The 15,961-nt window shown below is 45.8% G+C and overlaps 1 protein-coding gene and 1 non-coding gene across 2 annotated transcripts in view; both read left to right on the top strand.

The window, feature by feature from the left end:
* LOC126272437 (tensin) overlaps window positions 1–15,961 on the top strand; it is a 2,382,193-nt gene that overhangs the window by 222,801 nt on the left and 2,143,431 nt on the right. The window lies entirely within an intron of this gene.
* On the top strand, window positions 1,124–1,198 carry Trnas-cga (transfer RNA serine (anticodon CGA)). The gene has a single exon. It is a non-coding gene; the product is annotated as a tRNA-Ser (tRNA).

The raw sequence follows: 15,961 nt of genomic DNA, 5'->3' as shown, positions 1-15,961 counted from the left end.
CTTGGACCATAAATTTTTATTCCGGTTTTGCGTTTCCTGTTCTCCGTGTTTGCATTGTTGGTTTACTTGTTCAAAATTAGAGGCACTTTGGTTCGATTATTGTGCTGTAATGTCTTAATTTTTGTGTTATTGTTGATACATTGCTTGCTGTGAAGCTTTTAGGTAAGTCGATAGACAGTTTCCAACATTCGGCATCTAACTTCCTGGCAGATTAAAACTGTGTGCCCGACCGAGACTCGAACTCGGGACCTTTGCCTTTCGCGGGCAAGTGCTCTACCAACTGAGCTACCGAAGCACGACTCACGTCCGGTACTCACCGCTTTACTTCTACCAGTATCCGTCTCCTACCTTCCAAACTTTACAGAAGTTCTTCTGCGAACCTTGCAGAACTAGCACTCCTGAAAGAAAGGATACTGCGGAGACATGGCTTAGCCACAGCCTGGGGGATGTTTCCAGAATGAGATTTTCACTCTGCAGCGGAGTGTGCGCTGATATGAAACTTCCTGGCAGATTAAAACTGTGTGCCCGACCGAGACTCGAACTCGGGACCTTTGCCTTTCGCGGGCAAGTGCTCTACCAACTGAGCTACCGAAGCACGACTCACGTCCGGTACTCACCGCTTTACTTCTACCAGTATCCGTCTCCTACCTTCCAAACTTTACAGAAGTTCTTCTGCGAACCTTGCAGAACTAGCACTCCTGAAAGAAAGGATACTGCGGAGACATGGCTTAGCCACAGCCTGGGGGATGTTTCCAGAATGAGATTTTCACTCTGCAGCGGAGTGTGCGCTGATATGAAACTTCCTGGCAGATTAAAACTGTGTGCCCGACCGAGACTCGAACTCGGGACCTTTGCCTTTCGCGGGCAAGTGCTCTACCAACTGAGCTACCGAAGCACGACTCACGTCCGGTACTCACCGCTTTACTTCTACCAGTATCCGTCTCCTACCTTCCAAACTTTACAGAAGTTCTTCTGCGAACCTTGCAGAACTAGCACTCCTGAAAGAAAGGATACTGCGGAGACATGGCTTAGCCACAGCCTGGGGGATGTTTCCAGAATGAGATTTTCACTCTGCAGCGGAGTGTGCGCTGATATGAAACTTCCTGGCAGATTAAAACTGTGTGCCTCGGTAGCTCAGTTGGTAGAGCACTTGCCCGCGAAAGGCAAAGGTCCCGAGTTCGAGTCTCGGTCGGGCACACACTTTTAATCTGCCAGGAAGTTTCATATCAGCGCACACTCCGCTGCAGAGTGAAAATCTCATTCTGGATTCGGCATCTAATTTCATTTGCTTTTGTTTCGATTGCATTTTGTTGAATGGTATCACACAGATATTTAAATTGTGGAACTCGTTTAACTTGTTTATTTCGTCTCCTTGGATTTTAATGCTTGGTCGTTTCGAGTCTCCTGTTCTGGTTTTTCAAAACATATCTTTTTCTGCAGTTTCTTCAAAGCGTTCACTCTTGTTTTGGGCTGTTGATATATCTCGAGTTAATATGGCTAAATTGTCTGCAAATGCTAGGCGTCTGTAGATAACTAGCCTCATATTGGAGTGATTGATTGGTCAGTTTAGGTGACTGATTTCAGTCTTATTATTATGAACGACGCTATGAGGTCCACTACTGGTACTCTTACATATTCTCGCATTTAGTGGTTACCCGCGGTGTCCAATACTGCCCCCTCCGCATCTCAGGAAAAAGGCTGACAGGGTAGAGTCAGAAGACGGAGTCGCATATGAATTTATTTCAGAAAATACCAGCTATTCCCCCGACGTCACACAAAGGACTGTGGGTCGATCTTTGAGTCGCAGGCGTTCTCGATCTCATCGACAAGTGGGGAAGAACGCTGGAGTGAATTCCCACCCCAGAATGCCCACCAAACACAAAATGCAACGGCGATGGTTACTGGATTTGATATTCCTGTCGCGAATTGTCGAGACTCAACTACATCCGAAAGGATCAAGGGACAAGTGGAGACATCTTGAAGAAGTACGGTGATAAGGTTATCATGAAGGTGCTGTGTGGGACTATGGAGTGAAGAAAAAGATACTAAGGTATATTGTGGACAACTGCCCTCTGACGTTTTTAAAAATTGTCTGAAAGACTTGCATGAAACGACACCTAGTGCTGCAATCTAGAAATTCATTGTGTATACTTTTTGTTACGCCATTCGATAATAATAATAGTTATCGTTATGTTAACTTTTTATATACCGTAAAAGTGGACAACTTTGTGACTGAGGTATTACTTCGTGACAAAAGAGCGCTCCCGCTTTTTGCTCTGAAATGCTGCAATTCGGATCAACATTCAACATATAGCTCTGCTGCAGTGCGTCCTTTCACAGTACTCTCATTAATGATGGAAGCTACAAGCACGTGCGTTACACCGGACCGGGTCACAAAGCCGTTTTGTTGCAAGATGAGAAAAGCAATTTTTAATGTCCTGGAAATTTTTTGCTACAGCTGATAACTTTGAAGAACTGATTAACCAAAGGTAAGTTGATATAAATAAGTTACGTGTGAAGATCATTCTGTATGAGAGTTAAATTTTACAAAAATATTTCGACTGCAGAGCGAAAAAATGTTATTTCTGTAGACTATAGGAATAACTTCGTGACGTGTGGCAAAACAAATTGTAGAAATAAGTCTCATAACAAAATTGGAAACATTTTTTTGTGGTTCAGGAAAAAAGGCGGAGATCTGGTTCGTACTATATCTTTGGCTCGAAATGAAACATGTACTTACTCGGAATATTGTATTAAATGTGTCATATCACTGACTTTCTAAGTAAGTGTCAAATTATTTGTACTAATTATTTTACTTAGAAGATTTTGTGTTATATGTAAGTCTTCTGATCTATTTCTATTTTTTTTTTCAGGTATGGTTCCACTGAACTGATGCGTAAGTAAGCGTGTGAAAGTTTTGTTTTATTACCTTCTATAGTGCAAGTTTTTTTTTACTGTTATTTTGTTTTAGTGAATATACACCCACAATTATGTGGATTTTAAGAAAAAATTTTAAAAAATCTCAGAAACTGAAAAAGATTGACAATAATGTTTTTCTGTATATAGATAAAACAGAACTTATAAAATATGGCAAATTTGAAACGAAGTTATAGCTTTGCGTGATAAAGAAAAATAAGATTATTTTTTCGTTGTGACAGATGAATTTAGATCTACTTTCCCTGTCGTAGACTTCATGCTACAATATTGTTCTGATGTGATGGGTAACTTTGTGACAATTAATATTCCATATTCTGAATATTTCATTCCGCATAAAAACTTTATTTCTGTCAAAATTAAAGGATGAAGTTTGCAAAATTCCGTAAGTGTCACAGTAGATTTTTGTTCTACCTTATGTTGCAAAAGATGGTAGAAATATCATGCAGTTGTCCGTGTTTACGGTATTTTATTATTTTTATTACTAAAATGGTAGGCATCTGAAATATGCTAACTTGATAGCAAGTAACATGTGTTGGGAAGAAGAGGAGGGAGAGAATCGAAGGAACAGTGATCCTCCACAAGCAAATCCTCTATCCGTGCCTGAATCTTTAAGACTAAATATGCAAATGCAGAAGCGCGAATGCTGTAAACTGGAATAAAGCAAGGTAGAAACTAACTTGTCCCATGAAATATACACTCCTGGAAATTGAAATAAGAACACCGTGAATTCATTGTCCCAGGAAGGGGAAACTTTATTGACACATTCCTGGGGTCAGACACGTCACATGATCACACTGACAGAACGACAGGCACATAGACACAGGCAACAGAGCATGCACAATGTCGGCACTAGTACAGTGTATATCCACCTTTCGCAGCAATGCAAGCTGCTAGTCTCCCATGGAGACGATCGTAGAGATGCTGGATGTAGTCCTGTGGAACGGCTTGCCATGGCATTTCCACCTGGCGCCTCAGTTGGACCAGCGTTCGTGCTGGACGTGCAGACCGCGTGAGACGACGCTTCATCCAGTCCCAAACATGCTCAATGGGGGACAGATCCGGAGATCTTGCTGGCCAGGGTAGTTGACTTGCACCTTCTAGAGCACGTTGGGTGCCACGGGATACATGCGGACGTGCATTGTCCTGTTGGAACAGCAAGTTCCCTTGCCGGTCTAGGAATGGTAGAACGATAGGTTCGATGACGGTTTGGATGTACCGTGCACTATTCAGTGTCCCCTCGACGATCACCAGAGGTGTACGGCCAGTGTAGGAGATCGCTCCCCACACCATGATGCCGGGTGTTGGCCCTGTGTGCCTCGGTCGTATGCAGTCCTGATTGTGGCGCTCACCTGCACGGCGCCAAACACGCATTCGACCATCATTGGCACCAAGGCAGAAGCGACTCTCATCGCTGAAGACGACACGTCTCCATTCGTCCCTCCATTCACGCCTGTCGCGACACCACTGGAGGCGGGCTGCACGATGTTGGGGCGTGAGCGGAAGACGGCCTAATGGTGTGCGGGACCGTAGCCCAGCTTCATGGAGACGGTTGCGAATGGTCCTCGCCGATACCCCAGGAGCAACAGTGTCCCTAATTTGCTGGGAAGTGGCGGTGCGTTCCACTACGGCACTGTGTAGGATCCTACGGTCTTGGCGTGCATCCGTGCGTCGCTGCGGTCCGGTCCCAGGTCGACGGGCACGTGCACCTTCCGCCGACCACTGGCGACAACATCGATGTACTGTGGATACCTCACGCCCCACGTGCTGAGCAATTCGGCGGTACGTCCACCCGACCTCCCGCGTGCCCACTATACGCCCTCGCTCTAAGTCCGTCAACTGCACATACGGTTCACGTCCACGCTGTCGCGGCATGCTACCAGTGTTAAAGACTGCGATGGAGCTCCGTATGCCACGGCAAACTGGCTGACACTGACGGCGGCGGTGCACAAATGCTGCGCAGCTAGCGCCATTCGACGGCCAACACCGCGGTTCCTGGTGTGTCCGCTGTGCCGTGCGTGTGATCATTGCTTGTACAGCCCTCTCGCAGTGTCCGGAGCAAGTATGGTGGGTCTGACACACTGGTGTCAATGTGTTCTTTTTTCCATTTCCAGGAGTGTACATTATCGGGGAAAAACATTAGTACACCCTTTTAGAGGTTTCCAATTCACTCACTATTTATTGTTGAACAGTGCATGTGGAGTACATGAAATGATTACATGTACAGATCAATAGCGCAAGCGGTTTTATGTACCAGGTATCGACGCATGCTGAAGCACAAATTATGTGGTGTAGCCTCCAAGGGCGGCAATGCAGGCGCTGACTCTGCTATCCAATCGGTGGTGCAGATGAAGAATACTGTTCTGGAATACGTTACGCCACGTAGGAGCTGTTGGTTGACCAGTGGCACGAGTCACTTCTCAGTCCTTCACATCCCACACGTGCTCGATTTGAGACAAGTCCGGATAGCGTGCTGGACAGGGATGTTGCTGCGCGCCTTGTGGAGCACGTTGAATTTAACAGGCAATGTGTGTGATGTGTGTGAAATCTTATGGGACTTAACTGCTAAGGTCATCAGTCCCTAAGCTTGTACACTACTTAACCTAAATTATCCTAAGGTGAGACACACAGACCCATGCCCGAGGGAGGACTCGAACCTCCGCCGGGATCAGCCGCACAGTCCATGACTGCAGCGCCCCTGACCGCTCGGCTAATCCCGCGCTGCGCAGGCAGTGTGTGGGCGAGCATTATCCTATTGGAACAACACATCACCTTCCTGCTGCAATAACGGAAAATATTTTGTCTAACTACTTTATGCACGTACCGAGACCTGGTTAGCATCCCCTCCAGAAACTCCGAAGTTGAGCGAGAGTTGTAGACCACATGGCCGGTCGTGGAGCCAGTGTGCTTCACGAGACAGCACTCATCAGATGTAGGTCGTACGCTCGAACGACCACTTGATTGCTTCGCTGAAAACGACAGAGGGCCCTTCCGTCTCCCATGTGGACCTCTGACGGCACCATATGAGCCGTGCACGGCGATGCTCTAGCGCGAGTAGAAGACAGGCTAAAGGTGTGCCGGCCCATAGTCCCACTTCTAATAACCCGTTCGCAGCAGTTCCTGTTGACACGCCAGGGCTCACATGCCCTCTTACCTGTACTGTGGTAGCTGGACAATCTGCCAGTGCTTGCCTTACAATACAACGACCCTGGCGCGCGTCTGTGCTGCGTGGACGTGCAGAAGCTCGCCTACGGGTGTGAGAACGTTCACGTGACCACTGGCGCCAGCATCGTTGCACAACTGACGCAGCAAATCCGTCTTGTGTGGCAGTTCAGAGAAGGACAATCTCGCGACTCTGGAGCCCAGAGTTTGCCCCTTTCAGATTCCCTCTGCTGGCTGTAGGAAGCACGAGCGCGTCTCTATGAGATGATTGCCTGCCTGATTTACACGTTTGCACCACACTGAGGCTTCTGCCTGTGATCATTTCCTTTCAAAAGGTAGGCGCAAAAAGCACTCCGTTAGCTATGGCGCAACTCTGTCGCCGGCCGGGGTGGCCGAGCCATTCTAGGCGCTACAGTCTGGAACCGCGCGACCGCTACGGTCGCAGGTTCGGATGCTGCCTCGGGCATGGATGTGTGTGATGTATTTAGATTAGCTAGGTTTAAGTAGTTCTAAATTCTAGGGGACTGATGACCTCAGATGTTAAGTCCCATAGCGCTCAGAGCCATTTGAACCATTTGAGCAACGCTATCCGTTGGCGCACGACGGTGAAATCATTATCAGTACATCTACTATCTCCCCCAGTGGCATATGCTGTTATCAGACAAAAATCGACGTCGTCTGTCCAGGTGCATTAATTTTTTTTTCAGAACTGTATGCAACTGTATTAAAGCAGTTGTGAAACTCTCCACCGTAGATAATTTTTTCCGCAGATACGCGGCAACAGTCCCTGTTCCTATTATTCTGCTACAGTTTATGGACTCGTCGACTGCAGAGCCATCGGACCAGTCAGTCGGTTAGCCGTTGAGGAAAGTATCGGCTCTGACCTCGGTCAGAAATGTAATTCGGGTCCTTCAATAAGCCCGCAGAAATAACGTACTGCCATCGAACGACTAGCTGAGGTCTCAACAAAGGAGACGGACCGACCGCTTCTCCCACAAATCTGTATCACACTCCCCCCCTCCAGCCGTAGCCGCAGGACCCTGCAGTGATTGCGTCTTATTTGACATCGTAACAGGCAAATGATAAACCACTGGGCGGACAAAACAGGCGAAGCAACGAGGGGGAGGTACGAGCGCGTCATTGGGGACGGACTGCCGAACCCGCAGGTCCGCTGGGGGCGCAATCTCGTTCGGCGGGCGAGCGGAGTAGATAGGGCGGCGGTGGCGGCGCCTGGCGTCCTGTAATAACAGGAGGCGGCAGGGGGGAGGATGGGTGAGGAGGCGGACAGCGTGGGGGGAGGCGGCGCCGTCGCACAGCCCCGGCTGCGTGTCGGTAGGAGGCCGGGCTGCCACGCAGAGCCCGCCGCCGCTGGAGAACACGCCGCGCCGCGCCGCGCCGCGCCGCACCGTGTAATTTGGCCGGGGGCGGCGCGATTGTGTGCGTGATTTGTGCTGCCTCTCACAGCGCGGCCCGCGCCCTCCCCTCACATGTAAATGGCGCGGCCGTAGCGTGCGGCCACTTGCAACCGCACGGCTGCGCAGTCCACTCCGGTCGTACATCCTAATCCTCAGGTACACACACTCCATCACATCGCCGTATTACTTTCCTGTTCAGCTTCGTCGCTACCATCGTGGCTCAATTTCAGACCGGTAACTCCGATATACGACGTGTATCAGAATTAATAGCGGAAATTGACACGTATACTAGATGGCCACCGCCGTGTTAGCCGCAGTTAAACAGTTAATGCCGAAACCAGCTAATCACGCATATGAATCACCACGGAAGTTGTCTCTGGGAAGTCTTCCAGCGCGAGCCACTTGCTGTCCAGCCTACTGCGCGACATCGGAAAAAAACACCAAATTTTGCGACGATGGGGAAGACAAACAGAACTCATATGGCTCGCAACTCACTCGTTTACTTCAAAGAAAAGTCTTTCACCCCACCGGGTACCGAATCACAAAATTTATCAGAGTGTGATGGATGTGTGTGATGTCCTTAGGTTAGTTAGGTTTAAGTAGTTCTAAGTTCTAGAGGACTGATGACCTCAGAAGTTAAGTCCCATAGTGGTCAGAGCCATTTGAACCATTTTTTGAATGCGATACCTCAGCAACGGTTTATTTGCTGACTCACGTTTCCTGGATCGTTTTAGCTACTTTTGGCCTGTATTTTCCATGCGTGAATTATTGACTTCTGAAACACTCCATTGTTGTTGTTGTTGTTGTTGTTGTGTTCAGTCCAGAGACTGGTTTGATGCAGCTCTCCATGCTACTCTATCCTGTGCAAGCTTCTGCATCTCCCAATGCCTACTGCAACCTACCTCTTCTGAATCTGTTTAATGTATTCATCTCTTGGTCTCCCTCTGCAATTTTTACCCTCCACGCTGCCCTCCAGTACTAAATTTGTGGTCCCTTGATGCCTCAGAATAGGCCCTACCAACCGATCCCTTCCTCTACTCAAGTTGTACCACAAATTCCTCTTCTCTCCAATTCTATTCAATACCTAATCATTAGTTATGTGATCTACCCATCTAATCTTCAGCGTTCTTCTGTAGCACCACATTTCTATAGCTTCTATTCTCTTCTTGTCTAAACTATTTATCATCCATCTTTCACTTCCATACATGGCTATAGTCCATACAAATACTTTCAGAAAGGACTTCCTGACAAATCTATACTCTTCCTCAGAAACGCTTTCCTTGCCATTGCCAGTCTACATTTTATATCCTCTCTACTTCGAGCATCATCAGTTATATTGCTCCCCAAATAGAAAAACTCCTTTACTACTTTAAGTGTCTCATTTCCTAATCTAATTCCCTCAGCATCACCCGACTTAATTCGACTACATTCCATTATCCTCGTTTTGCTTTTGTTGATGATCATCTTATATCCTCCTTTCAAGACACTGTCCCTTCCGTTCAACTGCTCTTCTAAGTCATTTGCTGTCTCTGACAGAATTACAATGTCATCGGTGAACCTCAAAGTTTTCATTTATTCTTCATGGATTTTAATTCCTTCACCGAGTTTTTCTTTTGTTTCCTTTACTGCTTGCTCAGTATACAAAATTGAACGACTTCGGGGATAGGGTACAACGCTGTCTCACTCCCTTCCCAACCACTGCTTCCCTTTCGTGCCCCTCGACTCTTATAACTGCCATCTGGTTCCTGTACAAATTGTGAATAGCCTTTCGCTCCCTGTATTTTACCTCCCAATCCGTATACTTCGATTAAAATAACTTTATGATTTGTATTTCAGTGAGTCCAGTGGCAGGGTCACCCAGTCTCAGCTGTTTCTCGGGCTTCAACACGTGCTCGTTGTGTTGGCTGTTCTGCAAGCGCAAACACGAACAAGCAGACCATCGCCCGACGGCGCAGGGCCCACGTGATACCCTTCTGTGTACGCGCACGTGGCATGGTGTATACGAGTCCGCAACGCCTCTCCTCACCACAGACATCTGTCGGTCAAAAAGCTATTTCAATTGAAGTATAAGTGCTCCATTGTCCTTCCTTAATACCGATTTTATGTGTTTGTCCGATTTCATACCGGTTTTTAGCGCTACCCTTAAATATTAACACGCTATGATGTGCTCAAGATGTTCACCACCCACCTTGTAGTGAGACACTGTCCTGTACTTTCGGTTTGTTATAGGCATAGTGTTTGGACTCCGCTACTCACTCCAGCTGCCATCTAGTGGCAGCTTCAAACTGGGCAGGTCAGACTGTCCAGTATATATATGTGCGGAAGTGGACCTCCCAGGTCCTTTGTGCGCGCAGGCAGGATCAGCCATTGCAACGGCTGACCACTTAGCTGCGAGATCCCGTAGCGGACGGGCGTGTATGTCTTCCAGCTAAGCCAGGAGCCGCAGTTGGCGTGCTGCCTGTGCAAGTTGTAAAGTTTAATGTAATTAACTCTTATAACAGACAACTTGTTCCGTCTAGTTATTGTGAGTGGAAACAAGGGGAGGACAGTGAGTCCTCTCGCACTATACAGTCACACTCCAATGTGCCACCACGGGAGGAAGAGCCCGCGCTCACACATAGCCTAGCATTAATCCAAATTTAAACAGAACTGGCAACCACTAAACCGAGTGGAAGCCCTGTCCAAGACCTTTTTGCAATTTCCTTCGGTCGTCCAACGACACTACCTCCCTCTACGAAACAGCATTGTCAGCCAGCAGTGATACGTGAGTGAAAATGAGCGACAGCAGAAGAAAAAACATTATTCTGAAGGTGGGACCGTAACCGAGTTTCTTGAGAGATGATTGCAAATTTTTCATTGTTAGCTGACATCGAAATAAGTGTCGAAGGAATAGAAAAGCAACTGAAATCACTCAACAGAGGAAAGTCCACTGAACCTGACGGGATACCAATTCGATTCTACACATAGTACGCGAAAGAACGTGGCCCTCTCCTAACAACCGTGCACCGCAAGTCTCTAGAGGAACGGAAGGTTCCTAATGATTGGAAAAGAGCAGAGGTAGTCCCAGTTTTCAAGAAGGGTTGTCGAACAGATGCGCAAAACTATAGGCCTATATCTCTGACATCGATCTGTTGTAGAATTTTAGAACATGTTTTATGCTCGCGTATCAAGTCATTTCCGGAAACCCAGAATCTACTCTGTAGGAATCAACATGGATTCCGGAAACAGAGATCCTGTGAGCCCAAACTCGCTTTATTTGTTCATGAGACCCAGAAATTATTACATACAGGCTCCCAGGTAGATGCTATTTTCCTTGACTTGCGGAAGGCGTTCGATACAGTTCCGCACTGTCGCCTGATAAACAAATAAGAGCCTACGGAACAATAGACCAGCTGTGTGGCTGGGTTGAAGAGTTTTTAGCAAACAGAATACAGGATCTTGTTCTCAATGGAGAGCCGTCTACAGACGTTAAAGTAACCTCTGGCGTGCCATAGGGGAATGTTATCGGACCATTGCTTTTCACAATATATATAAATGACCTAGTAGATTGTGTCGGAAGTTCCATGTGGCTTTTCGCGGATGATGCAGTAGTATACAGACAGGTTACAGCATTAGAAAATTGTAGCGAAGTGCAGGAAGATCTGCAGTGGATAGGCACTTGGTGCATAGAGTGGACACTGACCCTTAACACCGACAAAAGTAATGTATTGCGAATACATAGAAAGAAGGATCCTTTATTGTATGATTATATGATAGCGGGACAAACACTGGTAGCAGTTACTTCTGTAAAATATCTGGGAGTATGTGTACGGAACGATTTGAAGTGCAATGATCATATAAAATTAATTGTTCGTAAGGCGGGTACCAGTTTGAGATTCATTGGGAGAGTCCTTAGAAAATGTAGTCAATCAACAAAGGAGGTGACTTACAAAACACTCGTTCGACCTATACTTGAGTATTGCTCATCAGTGTGGGATCCGTACCAGGTCGATTTGACAGAGGAGATAGAGAAGATCCAAAGAAGAGCGGCGCGTTTCGTCACACGGTTATTTGGTAAGCGTGATAGCGTTACGGAGATGTTTAGCAGACTCAAGTGGCAGACTCTGCAAGAGACGCGCTCTGCATCTCGGTGTAGCTTGCTGTCCAGGTTTCGAGAGGGTGCTTTTCTGGATGAGGTATCGAATATATTGCTTCCCCCTACTTATACCTCCCGAGGAGATCAGGAATGTAAAATTAGAGAGATTCGAGAGCGCACGGAGGCTCGGCGGCAGTCGTTCTTCTGGCGAACCATACGCGACTGGAACAGGAAAGGGAGGTAATGACAGTGGCACGTAAAGTGCCCTCTGCCACACACCGTTGGGTGGCTTGCGGAGTATAAATGAAGATGTAGATGTATTACTGTTTTAATGAGCAAACATTGTCCCAGATAGTGGAAATTAATTACAGAAGTAAGCATTTTGACCGTCTCTAAGCAAGCGAACAAAACACATTGATGTGCAAAACGTAAGAACGAAAGTAACTTTCGCATGAGTTTCATTGCCAAGTAACATACCTCGTTGAAACTAGGACCACTCATAGAAAGAATTGCTGCAGTATGCAGAGTCCGCCAGAAAAATGTGTACACAGTTTAAGGAACGAAAGGTATTACTTACGTGTTTATTTCACATTCAATAATTGGTCACACATGTTGTAAAACTTTCAGTTTAGTAAGCGGTTACTTTAAATGTTAGAAATGTTCACCGTTGGCGGCTTTACACGTAATAGAATGACGAGTGGTCGCCGCAACTACGCCAGTCAATCTTACAGTGGAGATCGCTGCACATGGAGCTGTAAGCTTCTGGAGAAGTTCTTCCAGTGTGCGTGGCTTTTCACAGTTCCCCACAAGTAAAAGTCTATAGACGTTAGATCTGGCGACCGTGTAGATAACTCAATGTGCCCTCTTCGTCCAATCCAATGCCGCGGAAAATTGTCGTCCAGGAAAGCTCGTACAGCTAGGCGGCAGTGCGGTGGCGCCCCGTCCTGTTGGTAGAAGACCTCTTCGTCAGCCCCATAAAGCACACGTATACCTGGCAAAATTGATGTGCGTAACATTTCCAGGTACACTTCTCCAGTGACACTAGCATCGAAGAAAGAGTTTCCTCCTAAGCCCCTAGACCGTCTGGTAGTATTTTGCACAGAGCATAACTTAATCATAGCTAACACTTGGTTCAGGAATCATAAAATAAGGTTGTATACATGGAAGAATCCTGGAGATACTAGAAATATCAGGTAGATTATATAATTGTAAGACTGCCATTTACGAACCAGATTTAAAATTGTAAGACATTTTCAGGGGCAGATGTGGACTCTGACCACAATCTATTGGTTATGAACTGTAGATTAACACTGAAGAAACTGCAAAAAGGTGGGAATTTAAGGAGATTGGACCTGCATAAACTGACTAAACCAGAGGTTGTACAGAGTTTCAGGGAGAGCATAAGGGAACAATTGACAGGAATAGGTAAAGAAATACAGTAGAAGAAGAATGTGTAGCTCTGAGGGATGAAGTAGTGAAGGCAGCAGAGGATCAAGTAGATAAAAAGATGAGGGCTAGTAGAAATCCTTGGCTAACAATATTGAATTTAATTGATGAAAGGAGAAAATTTAAAAATTTAGTGAATGGAGCAAGTAAAAATGAGATCGACATGCAGTGCAAAATGGCTAAGCAGGGATGGCTAGAGGACAAATGTAAGGATGTAGAGGCTTATTTCACTAGGGGTAAGATAAATACTGTCCACAGGAAAATTAAAGAGACCTTTGGAGAAAAGAAAACCACTTGTATGAATATCAAGAGCTCAGATGGAAACCCAGTTCTAAGCAAAGAAGGGAAAGCGAAAAGGTGGAAGGAGTATATAAAGGGTCTATACGAGGGCGATGTACTTGAGAATAATATTATGGAAACGAAAGAGGATGTAGACGAAGATGAAATGGGAGATATGACACTGCGTGAAGAGTTTGATAGAGCACTGAAAGACCTGAGTCGAAACAAGGCCCCGGGAGTGGACAAAATTCCATTAGAACTACTGACGGCCTAGGGAGAGCCAGTCCTGACAAAACTCTACCATGTGGTGAGCAAGATGTATGAGACAGGCGAAATACCCTCAGACTTCAAGAAGAATATAATAATTCCGACCCCAAAGGAAGCAGGTGTTGACAGATGTGAAAATTACCGAACTATCGATTTAATAAGCCACAGCTGCAAAATACTAACACGAATTCTTTACAGACGAATGGAAAACTGGTAGAACCCGACCTCGGGGAAGATCAGTTTGGATTCCGTAGAAATGTTGGAACACGTGAGGTAATACTGACCTTACGACTTATCTTAGAAGAAAGATTAAGGAAAGGCAAACATACGTTTCTAGCGTTTGTAGACTTAGATAAAGCTTTTGACAATGTTGACTGGAATACTTTCTTTCAAATTCTAAAGGTTGCACAGGGGTACAGGGAGCGAAAGGCTATTTACAATTTGTACAGAAACCAGATTGCAGTTTTAAGAGTCGAGAGACATGAAAGGGAAGCAGTGGTTGGGAAGGGAGCGACACAGGGTTGTAGCCTCTCCCCAATGTTATTCAACCTGTACATTGAGCAAGCAGTAAAGGAAACAAAAGAAAAATTCGGAGTAGATATTAAAATCCATGGAGGAGAAATAAAAACTTTGAGGTTCGCCGATGACATTATAATTCTGTCAGAGGCAGCAAATGACTTGGAAGAGCAGCTGAAAGGAATAGACAGTGTCTTGAAAGAAGGATATAAGATGAACATCAACAAAAGCAAACCGAAGATAATGGAATGTAGTCGAATTAAATATGGTGATGCTGAGGGAATTAGATTAGGAAATGAGACGGTTAAAGTGGTAAAGGAGTTTTGCTATTTGGGGAGCAAAATAACTGATGATGGCCGAAGTAGAGAAGATATAAAATGTAGACTGGCAATGGCAAGGAAAGCGTTTCTGAATAAGAGAAATTTGTTAACATGGAGTATTGATTTAAGTGTCAGGAAGTCGCTTCTGAAAGAGTTTATATGGAGTGTAGCCATGTGTGGAAGTGAAACGTGGACGATAAATAGTTTAGACAAGAAAAGAATAGAAGCTTTCGAAATGTGGTGCTACAGAAGAATGCTGAAGATTAGATGGGTAGATCACGTAACTAATGAGGAGGTATTGAATAGAACTGGGGAGAAGATAAGTTTGTGGCACAACGTGACTAGAAGAAGGAATCGGTTGGTAGGATATGTTCTGAGGCATTCAGGGGGGTCACAAATTTAGCATTGGAGGGCGTCATGGAGGGTAAAAATCGTAGAGGGAGACCAAGAGATGAATATACTAAGCAGATTCAGAAGGATGTAGGTTGCAGTAGGTACTGGGAGATGAAGAAGCTTGCACAGGATAGAGTAGAATGCAGAGCTGCATCAAGCCAGTCTCAGGACTGAAGACCACGATGATAGTCGACACCACACAGGAACACCATCCACATAAACGTGCGGGTGTTTAGGTGCCCAGTACACACTGTTATGCCGATTTGTTATTCCATTAAGTTTAAAGTGTGTCTCGTCACTCTACACTACCTTCGTAACAAACTGTTTGTCATCAGTTACCATTTGCTGATATGATTCGCAAAATTGCATTCGGCGATCAGGATCGTCGTCATTAATCGCTTGCAGTAATCGTGGAATGTAAACTTTCCACTTCGCAGCTTTCAGAATTCTTCGTACATTTGTACTGCAAAACCCCCACGTCAGAGGCACATTGCGTAGGAGACTTCTATGAAAAATAACAAACGTTTCCAACACGAGTGGTGTGGTGGTGGTTAGTGTTTAACGTCCCGTCGACAACGAGGTCATTAGAGACCGTCGTCCTCCCGAATGCGAGTCCAGTGTGCTAACCACTGCGCCACCTCGCTCGGTTTTTCCAACACGAGAGGCGACGAAGCACGACTTGTATCTGCACGCTGTCTTCCTGATCTTCCTTTGTAAATAACACAAATCGTTCGATGAAGATCAAACTTGTCAATGATGGGTTCAATTGTTAGGTGGGTTGGCGGTCCTGTTTCAAACTCCTGCCTCCACTGGCGTTGCACTTCATAAGCATTATCAAAATCATCTCACAATACATTTTCAACGTTCGAATGTCAAGCGTGCTCCAGCCATCTCAATACTGAGATGAAAGTACTAACATCCGTTGAGCCAAAGACTATACTGCAACACATTCGTAACTCAAATCTAACTACAATATCGATATCTCGATAGAGCCTGACAAAGAGTGTATGCATTTTTCTGGCGGACTCTGTAGTTACGACGTAACTGAAAGAAATAAGCAATGAGGCGAACAGAAGTGACAGTTTCTTTCAAAGACGATAATTACATTGAAGTCGCCGCGGGGTTCATGATGCTCCTCTGGACATTACAAGAGG

This window comes from Schistocerca gregaria, chromosome 5, assembly GCF_023897955.1.
Source record: "Schistocerca gregaria isolate iqSchGreg1 chromosome 5, iqSchGreg1.2, whole genome shotgun sequence".
In the NCBI taxonomy this organism is placed as follows: Eukaryota; Metazoa; Arthropoda; class Insecta; order Orthoptera; family Acrididae; genus Schistocerca; species Schistocerca gregaria.
This window is presented reverse-complemented; position numbering and strand designations above follow the sequence as displayed.